The sequence below is a fragment of the Dermacentor albipictus genome, unplaced genomic scaffold (genome assembly GCF_038994185.2).
Source record: "Dermacentor albipictus isolate Rhodes 1998 colony unplaced genomic scaffold, USDA_Dalb.pri_finalv2 scaffold_14, whole genome shotgun sequence".
Classification (NCBI taxonomy): domain Eukaryota; kingdom Metazoa; phylum Arthropoda; class Arachnida; order Ixodida; family Ixodidae; genus Dermacentor; species Dermacentor albipictus.
In genome coordinates, this window is record NW_027225568.1 from 9,226,140 (window position 1) to 9,247,640 (window position 21,501).

Here is a 21,501-nt window from a genome sequence, read left to right on the forward strand (position 1 = left end):
GTCGCCTTCACAAGCATTTTTTTCACCCAGTTCAGTACGTCATTCTCGCGTCCTAAGTTATACAGAGCTCGGTACACAGGCACTGGGCACATAATATCTAATAAGTCTTTATACAATCGCGTTCGTTTTATAGTATGCAAGTAATCTGCGGAAAAATGTGCACTGAGGAGACGACAAGCATTCACCACCTCTGACCAGAAGCCTTTGATCGCTTCCTTAGGTCCAGCATGTGACGTCACAATGTAATCGGGCAACGCATCACACAATCGCCTTTGAATTACGGACCGCAAAAAACCATCTCTTTGGTCTCGTAAAAAGCAAAATCTTGTAACTACCTGCTTTAGGAATAAACGAGATAGGCCCAAGCCTCCTTTGCGCATGGGATGGAACAAATATAAACGAGTTGTTCGCTCCCATGACGATCCCCATATATAAACAGAAAAAATTCGGTGCAATTGCTGCACGCATACTCTGGACATACATAAGACTTGCAGTAGGTAGAACACCTTTGCTACCAGAAACAAATTACACACTGTTGCACGTCCGAACATAGACAGCTTGTGACCAGCCCACTTCACCGTCCGTGCTTTGACTAGTTCTATTTCACCTACCCAATGCTTTTTGCATCGCGGTAGTGTTCCAATGGGACTCCTAAATATCGAGAGGGATTCTGGATGAATTTGATATTTTCCACATAAGCAGGCGTACTTTCCCATTCCCCGTGCCAAAAACCGATGCTTTTCTGCCAACTTATGGTACTACCAGTAAAATTACAAAACAATTTTGCATCTTTGACTGCCTCCACAATGCTGTCTTGATCGCCACAAAAAATTGCTATGTCATCAGCATATGACAGGATTTTAACTTCGTGCATATGCAGTCCGAATACATTGATCTTCTGGTTGTGCAACACCTTTAAACAGAATGGCTCTAGAAATATGGCGAAAAGCAAGGGCGAGGCCGGGCATCCCTGACGTACACTCGACCGAACCGGTATACCGGTTCGGTCGAGTGTACTCAGCCAGTACTGCTCAGCCAGCTCCAACACCAACACCACACCAACTTGTGACGTAACCCTCGGACATGTGGCCATGGTACAGTTAGACCTAGAGAAAGCCTTCGATAAGGTTGCTCACAGCATATTGTTTGCTCTGTTCGAACACATCAACATCGGAAAAGTTATTCAAGAAGGGGTGCGAATGGCATACGCGGACTGCAGTGCAAGGCTCATAATTAACAACAAGCTGAGTGCTAGCTGGATGAGCTATGCGACAAAGAAACAAATCAAAGAAATTTGCTATCGCGGCGTTCTTTCGAAGAAACCATTCTCGCTGTGTGGATGTTGGTTAGCACTCAGCTTGTTGTTAATTATGAGCCTTGCACTGCAGTCCGCGTATGCCATTCGCACCCCTTCTTGAATAACTTTTCCGATGTTGATGTGTTCGAACAGAGCAAACAATATGCTGTGAGCAACCTTATCGAAGGCTTTCTCTAGGTCTAACTGTACCATGGCCACATGTCCGAGGGTTACGTCACAGCACTCGAGAACGCTTCTCGCTGTGTGGATGTTGGTTAATATCGTTCTCCCCTTAACACCACATGTCTGATGTGGGCCAACCACAGAAGTAATAACTGACTGAAGCCTTTTGGCCAGGACCTTCATGTACACCTTATAATCAACGTTCGTGAGACTAATTGGTCGATATGCTTCCACCGACTGCAACTTGGCAGGCTCATCAGTCTTTGGTATCAGGACAATATGGCTGGAACTGAAAGATGGAGGCAGGCGTTCAACTTCGTGCGCATCAGTTATGATGTTGTAGAGTATTTCCGCCATTTGACGCTTGAAAAACTTGTAGAAGCTAGGCCCTAGGCCGTCTGGCCCCGGAGCCTTTGTCTTACTAAGCTCATCGATTGCTCGTTCTAACTCTTCCGTACTTATAGGTTTCTCGAGTTCCGTCTTTACTTCGTCCTGCAGTACTGGCACGAGTGGCAAAAGATGTGTCTTGAACTCCTCAGTTATTTCTATTTTGCTGTTAAATTAGAATACCATTCTTCGAATGCGCTTCGAATGGTTTCTTCGAAAGAACGCCGCGATAGCAAATTTCTTTGATTTGTTTCTTTGTCGCATATCTCTTTTCGTCTCCGAGTGCCCGTTTCGTCGGGGCTTCATCTAACCAGATGCGTTCGGCGCGTGATCTTATCACCGCTGCCTCGTATCTTTCAGTCTGAATGGCTTCCAGCTGCTCTTTTGTTTCTTTGATTGCAGTCGTAAAATGCCCAGGGACTGCGCTTTCAACATCTAGAAGATACTTCAGCGTACTGTTTAGTTCCATTTCTCGCTGTTTAGCCTGACGGCTTAAAACACACGCCCTTTGAATTGCCAAACTTTTCACCTCGCTTTTAAATTGATCCCACGCATAGAACCATTTTTTAGGTTCTCTCGCGCGCAATTCTTTAATTTTTTTCCGTTACTTCGTCCACGGATCTTTTGAACGGTACTTCTTCACTTTTGAACCAATTGTGAACATCACTAAACTGTGGTCACTAAAGCTTACATGTTTAACCATGTATTGATTACAAGTCGGTACCAGTTGCGCGGACACATACGCCCTGTCGAGCCTTGCGTGACTCCGCCCTTAAAGATGAGCGAACATTACTTGGTGTTCACGTAGTACATCACCAACATCAACAAGGTCATACTCTTGAATGGTGGAGCGGAGCATTTCTGCACTCTTGTCGTTCATGAACCCATCTTTAGAGGTGTCCTCGGGCATATATACACAAATAAAATCACCTAATAAAAGAATTCTATCACAATTTATGAAGGTGGCCATATATTCAAAAAACACTTTTCGCTCGCTTGCTTTGTTCGGGGCGTAAATTCAGATAATTCTCCGGTCTACTTCATTGAAAGATAGGTCACACATAACTAATCGGCCATTATCGAGCGCTACTACAGTCTCCTCAACAATACCGACAGTGTTACGCAGAAAAATAACACATCCTCCAGACTTCCCATTAGCGTGACTAACACAAACATTGTAATTTGATTTAAACATTTCAACCATTCTATCCATCTGTTCCTCGCCTTCAATTTTTGTCTCCTGAACTGCAAGAATATCAATGTCATGGTGAATTAGCAGCCTTTTAAGCTAAGCTTGCCGCTTTCTCGTCGGCAGGCCACGCACATTGAGTGTCCCTATTTTTAAGCCATGCTTAGAAAGCTGAGGGACAGACGGACTACTTGGCACTTGATGCAAGTTTACTGGTAACGTACTTACAGCCCTGGACTGGACGACATCGTTAAATGGCTCCGCCTCACTGGCCGAAGCCCTCGCGTCTTCCTTGTCGGCACACATCATGGAAACTGCAACGTACACGTCCACCCTCAGTTCATTCGTTCTTTACCACAAACCAGCGGGCCCCCTATGGGTGGGGCACTGCTGGCGGTGTCCTCTTGTCCGGTGGCACGTTCGGTTTGGGCTTCAGCGAAAGCCGCCGAGAAGTGGTAGTCTTGGCAGGCGGGCCTTCAGCTGCACTCCGGTCTTCTCCTTTTCCAGCCTTTCCAACGCTTTCATCTCGTGGCCTTTTTGAGACAGCGGTTGAGTGGCCGCTATTCACCGCCTCTACGCTGCCCCCGACGATTCCAGGGCTGTCGTCCATGGTCTCCTCGGCGGTTGCAAGCACAGCTTCGCCTGCTTTGCTGCTTTCTGTCGCCTGCTTCTGTGCCATCTTGTCTTCTTTGCTGGCTTCCTCCGGCTGCTCTTTGTCATGGCTCGCAGCGGCTGGCGCCTCGTCAGAGTTAGGCTGGACCTCGCCCTCCCCAGCTGTGTCCTCTGCGTCAGCTTGGTCCATTAGGTGTTCGTTTATCACGTCGCTCTGGCAAAAACCTGTCACATTCGCGTAACTTCGCACGCACTGGGTATCTTCGTGGCCGAAGCGACGACAGATCCCGCACCGTGGAACGCGGCACTCGCGTCGTATATGACCGGTGCCATGACACCGAAGGCAGAGCGGTGCTCTGCCAGGCACCAACACGAGTGCTTGGTCCTCGCCGACACGTAGCTGATGCGGAAGATCTTCTGTGGTCAGGCCAGGTTTCAAGCATAAGGACACGAGTCTTGTGTGCGACCCTTTGTCACGGCATCCGGCTACACGCCACTTTTCCTTTGACATCTCGGTCACTGTTCCGAAGGGCGCCAGCGCCGCTCGCACGTCCTCATCTGGTGTGGTGTGCAGCAGCCAGTAAAGCTTCATGCGTACGTCTTGGTTGCGTGGGTCAATGACCACACATCGCTCACCCTTCACAGTTAACGCTACCGTAGACAGCAACTTCTGCTTTCCTTTTTTATCTTTGAAGGTGATAGCCCATACGTGATTCATTTGATAGGCTCCTAAAGCCAACACTTCCGGCATCAACTGCAGACGGGATAGCGCGTCTCGAAAATGTTATACGCGATAGGGCCTCGCTTTGACATCCCCGTCCATAAAGACAGTATTAGAGACGGTCGTACCTTTCGGCAATTGCGGCAAAATAATCTGGTACTCCTGTGTAGCATCATCCATAAACCTGATACCACGGCCCTTTTGGGCCGCAAACACCGCCCTTGCGAGAGCCGACATTCCGCGCCCGCACGCTGTGGTGGCCGGAAGTGGAATCCACTCGGCCACGACTTTTCCTTTTATTCATTGCCGGTCTTCGACATTGTACAGAGCACACAATACAGGACAAAATTACACAACTACAGACATTTTGAACAAAAGATGAATGCCATAAGTCCAATAAGGACTGGCGTTGTCTTATTAAAATTCTCTCAATGCTGACAGAGGTTCTATCCTCGACAGCCACGCGGGTACACAATCTCGTATTTTCTTTATTTCAATGAATCTAGACATGCTCTCATTGAAATACGTACGCGCAGGCCTAGCGTCCGGGTCACAGTAGTACCCAGACGTCCTCGCACGCCATAAACTGTGAAGGCCATTCAGCATTGGTAAGCCGAAGGGAACCCCATCCTCATTCTTTACCAGCAGATACCCGATTCCATGTGGGTTTAACGGTAAATCTTTCTTCATTGTTCGTTGTAGGACATCCCAGAAGAACACCCCGGCCCAGCAATGCAAGAAGACACGGTCTACTGTTTCAGCTTGATTGCAAATCAGGCAGTGAGATCCCCAGGGTACAAGGAAGCCACGTTCTTCCATGAATGTCTTCCCCGAGAGTGTCCCTGTGTGTGGTTTAAAAAAGAATGTCTTTACCCCCGTAGGCACCTCTATTTTTTTCACTCGTTTAAGGACATCCTGTCCTGGTCTTCCAGTGTATAGAACTCTCTACAATGGCACTGGAAATGCAATGTCGCAAACATCTTTTTATAATGCTTTCCTTTTAACTTCACTTACATAATCAAACGAAAAACGAACAGAAAGAAAGCGCACACTATCCACAACTTCTTTAAGGTAGCCCCCAAGCGTTCCCGGCATACTATCTGTACTAACGATAAGTGCCGGCAAAGCGCCTCTCAACCTTAGTTGGCATACCGAACGCAGAAATGGATCACTCACGTCGCTAAAAAACAAAAATCTGTTGACGAGCTGTCGTACAAAAAGATACGCCAAGCCCAGCCCCCCTTCCTTCACGTGGCTGAAAATATTGGTTCGGCTACACCCCAGATAAAAATGGCGAACACTCTGTGCAGCTTTTGCACGTTTACTCTTGAACAGTACAACGTCTGCATGTGGTATCACAACTTCATAATAAAAAACATGTTACACACTGTTGCCTTTGCGAAAATTGACAGGTTGATGCCATTCCACATTTCTGCTTTTTCTGTAGTTTCTTTTGTTTGGTTCATCCAGTATTCATCGCTATTTTTGCAACTGTCCATGGGAACACCTAGATATCTGGTCGGGGTGCTTATCCAGCTCACATATGCAAAATTGTCCGGGGCCGAAGACCACTCTCCGTGCCACAAACCAAGCGACTTGCCCCAGTTCACTCTACTTCCCGTCACATCGCAAAAATTTTTCACTACCCTTATCGTTTCCGTCACACTTTGTTTGCTTGTACAACACACTGCGATGTCATCTGCATAAGCCAAGAGCTTGACTTCTGTGTATGCCAAGCTGTAACCGCGTATTTGACCATTTTCAATTATGGCCAAACACATAGTTTCTATGTACATCCCAAACAAAAGAGGACTGAGGGGGCAGCCCCGACGCACAGAACACATGACGTTAATGGGGGCCCCCAATGATTTATTCACAATTAAGCGTGTTCTGCAGTTCTTGTACGCCAACGCCACTTCCTGAGTGATTATGGAACCAACATTAACTTTATCGAAAATGGCAAACAAAATATCATGAGAGACACAATCAAAGGCTTTCTCAAGGTCGAGCTGGAGCACTGCGACTCCGCCCGAGGTGACGTCACAGCACTTGAGCACGCACCGCATCGTGTGAATATTTGACAAAATCGACTTTCCTTTGATACCGCACGTTCGATGACCAGCAACTATTTCCTTTATGACGTTTGAAGTCTGGCTTCCAAAACCTTCATAAAAATCTTATAATCAATATTGGTTAACGATATCGGCCTGTAAGATTTCACCAGCCGAAGTTTGTCCACTTGATCACTCTAAGGGATGAGTATGGTATGCGCTTTGCCAAAGGAAGGTGGCAAAGCTTTGTTAACATACGCATCATTAAACAGGTTCGTTAGCAACGGCGACAGTTCTTGAAAGCTTTATATAAACAACCACCCAGGCCACCAGGTCCAGGCGATTTGCCTTGGTTCAAGCCTTCAATCGCCTTTTGAACTTCGCTTTCTGTTATTTTCCCTTCTATTCGTTCTTTCGTGTCGTCACTCAATCGCGGCATGCGACCGAGAAAAACCTTTTTGAACTCGTCTACATTCGCTTCTTGAAACGCATAGAGCGACTGATAATACTCTAGAAACGCTTGGCCTATGCTCTTACTGACTTCAGCAATTGTGCCGTTCCATAGAATCTTATCGACGAGAATCCTTCGACCATGCGCTTTTTCAAGTCCAAGCGCCCTTTTCGTGGCCGTCTCCCCAGCTACTATTGCATTTACTCTTGCGCGCACAATCGCTCCTTCATACCGTTCCTTGTCAAGCTGCTCGATTTTTTCTTTAATGGTTCGCACGTCTTCTTTATACGCCCCAGGCTCTTCGCACTCAAGCGCTATCAGCTGCTTAAGTGTCTTTCGTAAGCCCCATTCTTTCATTTCCTTCTCATACTTTAAGCAGCTCGATCTTTCTAAAGCTTTCCTTTTTACGTTTTGTTTGAAGCATTCCCATTTCTCTGCTATTGTTTCATTATTTTCCTCACTTACTTTCCTGACGGCCTCATGCACTGCTTCTACAAATGGCTCGTCTTTTAGTAATAAGGCATTCATTTTTCACAGGTCCCAATTAAAGTCTTCTTTCTTCCTCTCCGTGCCTATATGACATTTCACCAAGCAGTGATCTGTAAACGGTACTGGTGTCACAGAATAACTATGGAACTTTGGAATCATGCCTTGCGATACGTATATGTGGTATAACCGCGCATGACTACTACCTTGAAATCGCGTGTACATGACTTCGCGCTCCCCCTCCAGGCACTCACAGACATCGTCCAGTTCATTATCCGTAATCAGCTTTGTGAACAAACTACTGGTTTTATCGCGAATACCAGCATTATTGACTCTATCCCGAGCCGTCAAAACACAATTGACATCGCCCAACAAAACCATGCACTTATCAGTGCTAACATACTGGAAAAGCTTCGCAAAAAATGAAGCGCGCTCTTCCACAGCATTCGGCGCATATATGCACATGGCTCTGAATTCAAGGTCACGAAAACCAAAATCACAAAAAACAATCCTTCCGGATTGACATGAAAATACATTTTTAACGACAAGGCCATGTAACTTCTTAACAAACAGAACACAACCGGCGGACGTCCCTACTGCGTGGCTCACCACCGCATAATATCTAGTCGTGAAACGCCGCACCATGCTCCCGGTCTCGTCCTCTCCGTCAACCTTTGTCTCCTGGACAGCTAGAACGTCTAGGTCGTGGTTTGTGGCCAGCCGTAGGACTTGACTTTGCCTACGCCTAGCCGCCAACCCTCTTACGTTTAGTGTGGCAATAGCGAGTGACGGATTAGAAGCCATGCTGAACTAAAGTATAAGGTAGGCCCAGAGCATGGTGCTTACCCTTCACGACCAGCCCTCGGCTAGCCGCCTCCGGGATCGCCGGTCTTCCCGGTGGTGTTCGTCTCCTGCACTTTGTCACCAGGCCTTCTCTCGAGCGGAGCATTTGGCTTAGGCTTGAAGACCGAGCGCCTCCCTTGAGGCGTCTTCGCCGGCGGCCCGTCACTAGTGCTGGATGCCGCGTTGTTCTTGTCTCCGGCCTCGTCACGGGGGCGCTTGGATGTGGCACCGAGACCAGCGGCCCGGTCCTCTTCGTCAGCGTACTCGCTCTGTTGCATCGCTGACTCGTCGTCGTCCCGTTCAGCTTCACTAGCGCCTGCTTTCGCAGGATCTTTGTCGTTGTCGACCCTTGCAGGCCCAGTAACCTGCTCAGCGATTTGGAGGACCTTGGCGTCAGCGACCTCCGGCACCGTCTTGGTACTCATCTTCGCTGGGGGCACTTGTTCTCCGGCTCCCTTAGCAGCGTCTTCGGTCTCAAATGCATCCATGACGTGTACTGCCGCCTCTTCACTCGCGGCTGGGCTAGTCGCAGTAGCGTAAGTCTTGACGCAGTCGGCGTCGACGTGCCCGAAGCGTCTGCAACGCGAGCAGCGCGGCACCTTACAGTCCCGCCTGACATGTCCCGTGCCTTGTCAGCGTAGGCATTGCATCGGACGACCGGGTACCACCACCAAGGCCAAGTCCCCTGCAACGCGTATCTGGTGAGGAATATCTTCCACTTTCAGTCCGCCCTTCAGCTTGAGAAGAACGGCCCTCGTGGTCGAACATTTCTCCGCAACGCCTTGAACACGCCACTTCTCCCGGCTCAATTCAACCACCTTGCCGAAGGCCGCCAACGCAGTCCGCATGTCGTCTTCCACGCTGTGTAGCAGCCAGTGAAGCCGGAGCATCACCTGCTTGTCCCGAGGGTCGACGATAACACATCGCCGCCCCTTAAGCTGTATCTCTTTCAAAGCCAACAGTCGCTTTGTTGCAGCAGCATCACCGAGGGTCACTGCCCAGACATGATTCACGTGGCACGCCCCAAGGCACACAACTTTTGATAGCAGGCCCGTGGGCGTTAGTGCATCCCTAAAGTCCTCGACCTTATACGGCCTCGCTCGTACGTCACCATGTAGAAACACGGTGTTATTAACAATTCGTCCTTTTGGCTGCTGAGGCAAAATAAACTGGTAGTCGGTTTCTTCGTCGTTGCTAAACCTGTTTCCTCGGCCAAAAGTGGCCGCTGTCACTGCTCCACTGGAGCCCATGACAGGGGGGGACACTCCGTATACATCCCATGGGCCGTTTTCGAGCAGACGCTCTTTCGACGCTAGCGCCAAGGTCCCCTTCAGTTACGGCCCTAACCAATGGGCTACGCATTAAGCAAAATGGCGGCGCACATGGTTGTTTACGTTGTCATGGCAACAGCAACAGCAGCCGCGTGGCACCTCCTCTCCCAAACGTTTTTCTTTCCTTTTTGTTTTTATTATGCCGACCCGCTTCACTCCCTTTCCCCCTTTCCCCCATGCCACGTGCGCCGCATACTTTTTTTTTGTTTTTACCCGTAAGCGGCGCGTTTTTTCTTTTTTATAGCGCGCTTGTTACCGCGCGCCACGCGCCAGCTCGCAAGCAATGCGCGCGCTACGCCGCGCATTGGCATTGCTTGCGAGCTGGCGCGTGGTGCGCCGTGGGCTATACGTTGGCAGGCACGCAGTCTTGCCCATACTTACATTAAACCAGCATGTGCCGGGACATAAAAAAATTCCACTTCCAACAAAAAAAAATTATTGGGTTTTACGTGCCAAAACCACTTTCTGAGGCACGCCGTAGTGAAGGACTCCGGAAATTTTGACCACCTGGGGTTCTTTAACGTGCACCTAAATCTAAGTACACGGGTGTTTTCGCATTTTGCCCCCATCGAAATGCGGCCGCCGTGGCCGGGATTCGATCCCGCGACCTTGTGCTCAGCAGCCTAACACCATAGCCACTGAGCAACCACGGCGGGTATCCAACACAACAGATGTTTAGTCTCGCTTTATTGACTTCGTTTCCGAAAAGAGATTTTTCTTACAACGTGGTGTGATACACGCTCAAAAAATGAGCAAAAGTGAGAGGTGCATGACATATACAAGAGTACTAAAGACAAAAGTTCACAGATGGTGAAATAACAAAAGAAAGTGCTAGAAAACGCGAAGGCCATTTCATGTACACACATATAAAAACAAGATTTTTATATAACGTCCTCAAGACCTAAATGTAGACGAGCTCCTGATATGTGCACTAAGATATTGCACAAAATTGGACGACGCGTATGACATAGTCATGACAACCATAAAAAGGGAAAACTCACTGGTAATGACAAAAACAATGACACGCAAAATACTTGAAAGATAGAAGAAAATGCTAACATTGTTTGATTGAGAGCCATACCAAATAAAAGCTTACTTATAAATCTGCACGAAAGTATATGAAATGCTTGACATGTTCATTACTGCTGAACAAATTGAAAAAAAAAACATGGCAGAAAAAAATAACATTGTACTAAAAACTGAAACACACATTATCACATTATTTTGCACTTGGCGACAACTTGAGTAACGGTGGCAAGGGGAACAGAAGGTAGTCGGCTTTTGCAGCAGCACATAGACAACATTCGCAGAACGGCTTATTCCTCAGTAAAAGACTAGGTAAAACAAGCCAACACGACTTTTCTTTCTACCCGAACGCAATGCTTAGCAATAAAATTACGTCACTTAAGGCACTAAGTCGTACCTACTGGGCTCTCCCTTGTATAATAAACAAGAACTGCAAAAATCTGCATGTAGGACACTTGCAATGCTCATGCATTCCAGAGGAAAAAAAAGCGTATCATGCCTACACATGAAGGTTGTTCGCGCGGTTTTCCCATCGGGGGTACTGAGATAGTACAGAAACACTAACAGTAATTTTTCAGCTGTTAGTTGGTTTGTAGAACGTGATGCACAGAAAAAGCACTGAGGGCGGTATGGAAAGCTGGGCAAGTCACTGAAGTTGCAGAATGAGACTAGGCACAGAAAAACACAAGTCACAGACCAGGTGACAATGAGGAGGAACATCTATTTGGCAGTTTTCTCTACCGGGAAGAGGCAAGTGTAGCACAATCAAGGCGCGACGACGTCCGGAGCCTCATGGAGTACACAAATGGACAGGGCTGTGTTCGTGTACATGCGCCTTCTGATGTCCTTGGGTCTGAGCGCTCACCTGTTGACTTTAGGCACCCGGAACAACCTTGCAGGACTTGTTTTTGAGGTATTTGTGCACCACTGCACCATGCACGAGCGGTACGAGTCGTGAAACGGGTGAAACATCGCGGAGCACAAGCACACAGCTACCGAGGACCACAGAACTGACGAAACTAGCCACGTCGGTCAACGCACAGCAGCGCACGCATCTCGATGACAGTAGATAACAAAAATAAAGCGTTACGTAGCGGGCTAAGCAGCAGCCGGGCCGGCGGCGATGGCACGGCGACGCGGACGCGTAGATAGTCGAAGGTGAGGGAGTTCAGAGGGTGTTACGAGAGAGGGCGTAGGGAGAGAAGTTGAGCGGTGGGAAGGGCTTGGCCACCTGGATCGGCGCGCGTGCGCGCGACGATCTACGAGGCCATGCAAGGGAAACGGATTTTCGCGTCGCCCATTACAGAGATGGCGCTAATTTCCTGTGCCACAGGAACCGGGGAGTGTCCCCCCCCCCTGCCCATGATTCCGCTGACCGCTCAGCTCGGCTGCTGGAAGCAGAATGACCACTCGGCCACGACTGCGCACATACGCACTTCTGCGCCACAATGATACGCACTTAGGAACGGCTGCCAGAAGAAGAAAATCACGACTACGCAGCCGACAAAATTCGAGCCTGTGCAGGGAGACCCCAATGGATTTCAAGTCTATCGCCTTAACCACTCGGCCACGACTGCTTTATTTTTCTTTATTGGCAACTTGGCACATTACAGCGGAAAAACAACATCATAACACCACATTAAAAATGCTAGCTTGTCTTTGGCTAGCATAGGTGGGTTAAAAAAACGCTTTACGGTCAGCAGTTCGTCCAAATAAACACATCAATCTGGCTTTTCCGCCTTCTGTTTGTACACATCTCGTGAATATGCAATGCTTTTGTTGAAGTTGTCCCGGGCTGACGTCGCGTTGACGTCCGCAATACGCACTGACATTCTGGTTTTCCAAACACTGTGCATTACTAGAATCATAAGCATATCGTGCGGCACACCTTCACTTTCGACCTGAAGAAATCGAATGCCGTAGGGTGTAACCGGCAGTTCCTTTTTCAGAGTTCTTTGCAAGATGTCCCATAGGAATACGGCATCGCAACAATCGAGAAACATGTGCTCGATTGTTTCAGGCCTTTTGCCTATTACACAGTCTACCGACCATGGTACCAACAACCCTTTTTCCTTTAGCCACGGTATTGCAGAAAGTGTGCCACTATGGAGCATGAAAAAGAAAGTTTTGACTGACGATCGGATAGTCATTCTTTTAACCCTTTTTAACACACTGCTGCCTGGCCAAGGATTGTACATCCTTCGAAACAAGGGAACAAGCATCATCACATCAATTAGGTCTTTGTATAGATGTTTTCTTTTGACCTCGCTGAGATATTCCCTTGAAAATCTTACTTTTAGAAACTGCACAGCCGCAACGATTTCATGCATGTATCCGCGGACATTGCGTTGCATATGGGCGCATGATGACACAATGACATCTGGCAATGCGTTCGCCAATCTCACTTGCATAACACTTCTTAAAAAAGGATTTCTTTGGTTGCGATATTATACGAGCCTAGAGACAATTTGTCTCACGAACAAATGAATCAAACCCAGTCCTCTCGATCGCACTGGAAGGAACAAATTTGTGCGGCTCACCCTTTCCCATGATGAGTTAAATACAAAAACAGCCAACACTCTATGCAGTCGTTGAATACTCATGCGCGACATGTGCAACGCTTGCAAAACATACCACACTCGAGCAATAATAAAAATGTTACACACTGTGGCACGGGAAAAAATTGATAGGTCTCGTCCTCCCCATTTTTGTGTTTTCTCTCGAGCCTTGTCTGTCTGTTCTTTCCAGTATTCTTGTGTATCCTTGTAATGTTGTAGTGGTACGCCTAGGTATTTACTTGGAGTAGTCGTCCACTGAATGTTGGCGTACGTGACAGGCACACTATCCCATTCACCATGCCAGAAACCCTGACATTTATTCCAGATTATTCTGCTCCCTCTGTATTGACAGAAAGCTGTGGCATCTTTTATCGCATTTGTTACACTTTCTCTATCGGTACAGAAAACAGCTATGTCGTCGGCGTAAGATAATATTTTGACTTCACAAGCCACAATACTAAAGCTTCTTATTTCCTCATTTTGAATAATCATTAAACAAAATGGCTTTAAATAAATGCTGAAAAGTAGTGACGACAGAGGACACACTTGTTTCACTGAAGAGACGACATGGATGTTTTCGCTGACTTGTTTGTTAATTATAATTGAGGCAGAGCATCCAGTGTACGACATTTTTACACCTTCCAGTATTATTTTCCCTACATTTACATATTCCATAATGGCAAACAATATTTCATGCATAACAAGGTCAAAAGCTTTTTGCAGATCTATTTGGAGCATTGCCACGTGGTTGGAAAAAATATCACCTTACTCTAAAATATTTCTTGCTATATGAATGTTCGTCGTTATGCTCCTACCTTTAATTCTGCACGTCTGGTGTGGTCCGACTATGTCTTTAATAAAACCTTGTAATCTTCTCGCCAAGACTTTCATGAATATCTTGTAATCTACGTTAGAGAGGGTAATTGGCCGGAAAGAACCTACCAATAATTGCTTCAGTCGGTCGTCTGTTTTAGGAATGAGAATGATATGTGATTGACGGAAGGAAAGGGGACGCTCTCCTACGTCATATGCCTCTTGTATTACCGCATGCAATGCCTTAGCTATAGCAGTTTTAAATTTCTTATAAAACGCTGAACCGAGTCCATCGGGACATGGCGACTTTCCGGGGATCAAATCATCGAATGATTTTTCAATTTCTTTTAATGTATTTCAGGCTTCTAGGGCTCATTTTGCATTCTCATCCAGTTGTGCCATAAGTGGAAGAAAAGCGTTTCCAAATCCCTCGTTTACTTCTTTCCTTTCACCAAACAATTTTCGAATGTGCTCTACGAAAGCATCTTCTATATTACTTTTCTTATCTGCATGACTGCACCTCGGTACTTTATTTCTTTTATTTCTTTTTTGGTCGCGTATCTTTTTTCGGCACTAAGGGCGCGTTTGGTGGGCGTTTCACCCATCCACAAATGCTCTGCGCGAGCCCGTATCACTGCTCCTCTATAATTTTCGACATCGATAAGCTCAAGTTGTCGCTTGACGTCTCGAATTTCTTTACTACGCAGGCCGGGGGTAACACTTTCTTGGCTGATCAAAAAGTCTAACTGGGCTTGCAGTTTTTTTCGTGTTTTATTTTACTGTGCTTAAGTGCAGAAGCCCGTTCTATCGCCTCAATATTTATTTTTTCTTTGAAACGCTCCCATCTGCCAATTATGTTCTGGTGATCTTCAAGCAAATCATTAGGGTTTTCGATTGCGTAATCTACGAAAGGCTTGACATCCAATAGATTGTCATTAAGTTTCCAGAGCTGCAAATTAAATGTACTTTTTTCTTTTTTCTGCTCCAAGCGAGAAAGACACTAAGCTGTGGTCGCTGAAAGAAACATGATTGACTGTGTAATTACTGCACAAAGGTACAAGAGCTGTCGTTATATAAGCTCTATCTAGTCTAGCGTGGCTATTTCCTTGAAAATGAGTGAACTGGGGGAAGTTACATGAAAACAAAGACCCATGTCATCTAATTTGTGTTCATCCAGTATTGCGCTTAAAAATATTGCACTTTTATCTCGAATAGGTTGTTTGTTCACTGTCTTCTGGTTCACAAACACAGTTGAAATCACCCAGTAATATCACTAGCTTATCGCATAGCAAGTGTTTTTCCATTTCCTCAAAGAAAACTCACGGGTCATGTTCCTTGTTTCGTGCGTACACGTTAATCACCCTCCAATTTTTCATTGCGAAGGTGAAATCACAAACAATATAACGACCACATTGACTGACATTCAAAGATTCCTCAACAATCCCAATAGAATTTCGAAGAAATAGAAGACAACCTGCTGACAAACCTACTGCATGACTTATGGCAACATTGTACCGATTTCTGAAAGGTGATACCATGCGATCACTTTGTTCCTGCATTTCTACCTTTGTCTCTTGAACTGCTACGATATCCAGTTCATTTTCTAACAGCAGACGACTAAGCTGGTACTGACGTCTCCTAGACGCCAGACCTCTGACATTTATCGTCGCTATGCGTAGTGCTATGCCTGATTTTAACGCCATTTCTTTTTATATATTCTGCAAAATGATCGCATTACAGTACCCCTTTACAATCTGAAAAATTTGCATAGTATAACACTTACAGCGAAGATAAACCTTGTAGACACTTCACGTATGCAGCACAATGTGCGCTATAGGCATCTTCTAGCCGGAAGGCTTCACGACACTTGCAATTGAGTTCGCTCAGAGTCCCCACGTCGTCCCAAGACCCCAAAGGTTGCGCTACGCGGAGAGTCGGCGTAAAGACGGAGGTTTTTCTGCCGGCCGCCTCTCAGCGGAAAAATTCGGCCTCTGCTTCAATAAAGACCGTCTTATGCCGAGTCCCTTCGGCGGTGGTTCTGTCTCTTCAAGTCCTTTGTCTGCTTTCTCGACGCTCTCCTCCGATGGCCGCTTGGTGGGCTGTCCACTGAGGCTTTTGACGACGTCCATGCAGGTCTCTTGGGTTTCTTCCACTTTTGTGTCGTCGCAGGTAGGTTGACAGGCGTCCTTCGATGTGGTGGCTTTTTCCGCGGCCTGGTCTTTGGTATCCCATTCGTGCTCTGTAGGTAAACGCCGTTCCTCCAAAAAGGGTTTGTTGGCTGACAGCGTTACCATTTTGCGGACTGTGGTGTCCTTTGACGGCTTCGAAGCTTCTTCAGCGTTGTTTTCATCCATGAGAAGTTCGGATGAATCCGCGCCACTCGTAAGCCCAGCGACGCTGGCGTACGTCTTAGGGCATTGACTTTCTTCATGTCCGAATCTACGGCAGGCACTGCATTTTGGAACCCGGCAGTCGCGGTGAATGTGCCCCGTTGCATGACAGCGCAGGCACATCGGCGCACGGCCTGATGCGACCACCAAAGCTTGTTCACCTGCTACGTTCAGCTGGTGTGGTAGATCTTCCAGCTTAACGCCTGCCTTGAGACGCATGGACACCAACCTGGTTGTGGACCCCTTGTTAGTGATTCCGTGTACTCGCCACCGCTCTCTGCTAATTTCTGTCACTTTTCCATAAGGAAGGAAGGCCACCCGCACGTCATCATCTGGAACGTTGTGCAACAGCCAGTGCACTTTCATCCTTACATCTTGGTTTCCAGGATCAATGAGGACGCAGCGCCGGCCCTTGACCTTCAATTCGCTCGTGGCGAGTAACTTCTTCACGGCTTCGGCATTACTGAAAATTACCAGCCGCATGTGGCTCATCCGATACGCACCTAAGGCGATCACTTCATGAAGCAGCGACAAACCAGACAACGCGTCGCGAAAATGTTCGACTCGGTAAGGCCGCGCTTGAACATCTCCGTGAAGAAAAACTGTACTAACAACAAAACGACCTGTTGGCAAATTCGGCAAAATCAACTCGTAGTCTTCTTCAGATGAAAAGTTCCTGTTGCCGCGGCTGGCAATAGCCGCTGTAGCCGCCCCTACGGAGCTCGTCATCGCACAACCGTTCGCATCGGCGGCCCGAAGTGGAATCTCGGCCACGACTGCGCTATTTCTTTTATTTATTGCCGGTCTTCGACATTGTACAGAGCACATAATACAGTACAAAATCACAAAACTAAAAACATTTTCGACAAAAGATGAATGCCATCAGTCCAATAAGGACTGGCGTTGTCTTATTGAAATTATTTCAATGCTGTCAGAGGTTCTATCCTGGACAGCCACTCGGGTACACAATCTTGCAGTTTCTTTATTTCAATGAAACTAGACATGCTTTCTCTGAAATAAATACGCGCAGGCCTAGCGTTCGGGTCACAGTAGTACCCAGACATCCTTGCCCGCCATAAACTATAAAGGCCATTCAGCATTATTAAGTCCAAGGGAAACCCGTCCTCACTCTTCACCGCCAGATACCTGATTCCATGCGGATTTAAGGGTAACGCTTTCTTCATTGTTCGTTGTAGGCCATCCCAGACGAACACCCCTGCCCAGCAGTGCAAAAAAACATGGTCTACTGTTTCAGCTTGCTTGCAAATCAAGCAGTGAGATCCCCAGGGTACAAGGAAGCCACGGTCTTCCATGAATGTCGTCACTGAGAGTGTCCCTGTGCGTAGTTTAAAAAATAATGTCTTTACCCCCGTAGGCACCTCAATTTTTTTTTACTCGTTTAAGGACATCCTGTCCTGGTCTTCCAGTGCATAGAACTCTGTACAATGGCACTGGAAATACAATGTCGCAACATTTTATATAATGCTTTCCTTTTAACTCCACATAAATAATCAAAAGAAAAACGAACAGAAAGAAAGCGCACACTATCCACAACTTCTGTAATATAGCCCCGAAGCGTTCCCGGCATACTATCAATACTAACGATAAGGGCCGGCAAAGCGCCTCTCAACCTTAGCTGGCATAACTTACGCAGAAATGGATCACGCCCATCCCGAAAAACAAAAATCTGTTGACAAGCTTTCGTACAAAAGATACGCCAAGCCCCGCCCCCCTTCCTTCACGTGCCTGAAAATATTGGTTCGGCTACACCTCTCCCAGGTAGAGCCCCAGATAAAAATGGCGAACACTCTGTGCAGCTTTTGCACATTTACTCTTGATCAGTACAACGTCTGCATGTGGTACCACAACTTCGTAATAAAAAACATGTTACACACAGTTGCCTTTGCGAAAATGGACAGGTTGATGCCTTTCCACTTTTCTGCTTTTTCTCTAGTTTCTTTTGCTTGATTCGTCCAGTATTCATCGCTATTTTTGTAACAGTTCATGGGAACACCTAGATATCTGTTCGGGGTTTTTATCCAGCTCACATTTGCAAAATTGTTAGGGGCCGAAGACCACACTCCGTGCCACAAACGAAGCAACTTCCCCCAGTTCACTCTACTGCCCGTCACATCACAAAAATTTTTCAGTACCCTTATCGTTTCCGTCACACTTTATTTGCTTGTATAACGCACGGCGATGTCATGTGCATATGCCAAGAGCTTGACTTCTGTGTATGCCAAGCTGTAACCGCGTATTTCATGATATTTAATTATGGCTAAACACATAGTTTCTATGTACACCCCAAACAAAAGAGGGCGGAGGGGGCACCCCTGATGCACAGAACGCATGACGTTAATGGGGGCCCCCCATGATTTATTCACAATTAAGCGTGTTGTGCAGTTCTGGTACGCCCACGCGACTCCCTCAGTGATTATGGAACCAGCATTAACTTGATCGAAAATCGCAAACCAAATATAATGAGAGACACAATCAAAGGCCTTCTCAAGGTCGGGCTGTAGCACTGCGACTCCGCCCGAGGTGACGTCACAGCAATCATGCACGCACCGCATCGTGTGAATATTAAAAAAAATCGACCTTCACTTGATACCACAGGTTTGATGACGAGCAACTATTTCCTTTATGACGCTTTGAAGTCTGGCTGCCAAAACCTTCATAAAAATCTTATAATCAACATTGGTTAAAGATATCGGCCTGTAAGATGTCACTAGCCTAAGTTTGTCCACTTGATCACTCTTAGAGATAAGTATGGTATGAATTTTGCCAAAGGAAGGCGGCAAAGCTTTGTTAACATACGCATTATAAACTTCTCAGTGCTAACATACTTAAAAAGGTTCGCAAAAAATGAGGTGCGCTCTTCCACAGCATTCGGCGCATATATGCACATGACTCTGAATTTGAGTTCACAAAAAACAATAGCACAAAAAACAATCCTTCCGGATTGACATGAAAACACATTTTTAAGAACAAGAACAGGCAACGTTTTAGCGAACAGAACACAACCGGCGGACGTTCCTACCGTGTGGCTCACAACCGCATAATATCTAGTCATGAAACACCGCACCATGCTTTCTGTCTCCTCCTCTCCGTTACCCTTTGTCTCCTGGACAGCTAGAACGTCTAGGTCTTGGTCAGTGGCCAACCGTAGAACTTGGCTTTGCCTGCGCCTAGGCGCCAACCTTCTCACGTTTAGTGTGGCAATAGTGAGCGATGGATTAGGAGCCATGCTGTTCTAAAGTATGAGGTAGGTCCGGAGCATGCTCCTTGCCTTTCACGACCAGCCCTCGGCTAGCAGCCTCCGGGACCACCCGTCTTCCCTGCGTTATTCTTCTGCAGTGCTTTGTCACCAGGATTGCTCTCGGGCGGAACATTTGGCTTCGGCTTGAAGACCGACTGCCTCCCAAGAGGTGTCTTCGCTAGCGGCCCGTCACTTGTGCTGAATGCCGCGCGTTCCTTGTCACCGCCCTCGTCACGCGGGCGCTTGGTGGTGGCACCGAGACTAGCCACCCGGTCCCCGTCATTCGCGACCTCACCCTGTTGCATCGCTGACTCGTTTTCATTGCGTTCGCCTTCACGAGTGCCTCCCTTCGCAGGGTCTTCGTCCCTCTCGACCCGTGCACGCACAATCACCTGCTCAGTAGCTTCGACCACCTTGGCTTGAGCGACCTCCGGTACCGTCATGGCATTTGTCGTCGCTGAAGGCACTTGCACTCCGGCTCCCTTACACCTTCTGTGGTTTCAACTGCATCCATAACGTGCTCTGCAGTAACATCGCTCACTGTTGGTCCTGTCATGGCTGCGTAAGATTTAACACAGTCAGCGTCGACGTGGACCGGTAATCTGCATCTGGAACAGGGGGGGGGGGACTTTGCAATCACGGCGGACGTCTCCTGTGCTTTGGCAGCGCCGGCACTATATGGGCCGCCCGGGTACAACCACAAATGCCAACTCTCCGCCGACGCGGACCTGATCAAGCAGATCTTCCACTTTAATGCCGCTTCTCAGCTTCAGTAGCACGGTCCGGGTGGTCGAGGTCTTGTCTACCATGCCTTGGACGCGCCAACGCTCCCTGCTCACCTTCTAGCTTGCTGAAGGTTGCAAGCGCCATCCGGATGTCCTCATCGGAAACGCCGTACAGCAGCCAGCGAAGCCGGACCTTCACCTGCTGGTCTTGCGGGTCGACAATGACACATCAACGCCCTTTCACCTGAAGCTATTTCAGGGCCAGCAGGCGTTTGGTTGCAGCTGCGTCACTGAGGGTTCGAACAAGACGTGATTGACCTGGTAGGCCCCAAGGCACAAAACTTCCAGCAGCAAGTTCGTGGAAGTAAGCGTATCCCGAAAATTCTCGACCGTGTACGGCCTCGCTCTTACATCACCGTGTAAAAATACCGTGTTCTTAACAATTCGTCTTTTTGACAGTTGAGGCAAAATAAACTGGTGTTCCCTTTCTCCGTCGTTGTTGAACCTGTTTCCGCTGCCCAAAGTGACCGCTGTCGCCGCCCCGCTTGAGGCCATGATCCTACGATTCGATCAGCTCGGCTGCCGGAAGCAGAATGCCTCGGCCACAACAGCGAATATACACCGCAGCACTACTCCACCACATTGATCGCGTTCACGAAGGGCTGCCAGAAACGAAGGTAACCACTGCGCAGCCGGCAGGATTCGATCCTGTGCGGGGAGACCCCAATGGAGTTCGAGTCCATCGCCTAAACCACTCAGCCACGACTGCGCAAATATAAACCGCAGTACTACTGTGCCACATTGATACCCGTATGTCGCTTTTGTATGCTCCCGGTTCTTGGCACTCCAGTTCTGTCAGCTTTTCCAAGATTATTCGCAGTTGCTTCCCCTTCTTTTTGTTTCATGCATTATTGCGACGGAACGATCGATAGCTTTCATTTTAATGCACTGTTTAAACTCTTCCCATCGATCTTTTAATTCACCCTCGCCACTCAGTAGAATTTTTTTTATGCAGTCTGATACATATTTTCCGAAACATTCGTCAGTAGTTAAGCTTGAATTCATTTTCCACAGCTACCAAGAGAAGCTGCCACCTTTTTTCTTCCTTCGTATGTCACATTTAACCAGACAATGATCAGTGAAGGAAATAGGATATACACTGTAACTATAACGCATTGG

General features: G+C 47.4%; 1 protein-coding gene across 4 annotated transcripts in view; it reads left to right on the forward strand.

Annotated features, from left to right (window-relative positions):
• The window catches only part of LOC135913489 (hemicentin-1-like), a 708,068-nt gene that overhangs the window by 180,001 nt on the left and 506,566 nt on the right, over positions 1-21,501 (forward strand). The window lies entirely within an intron of this gene.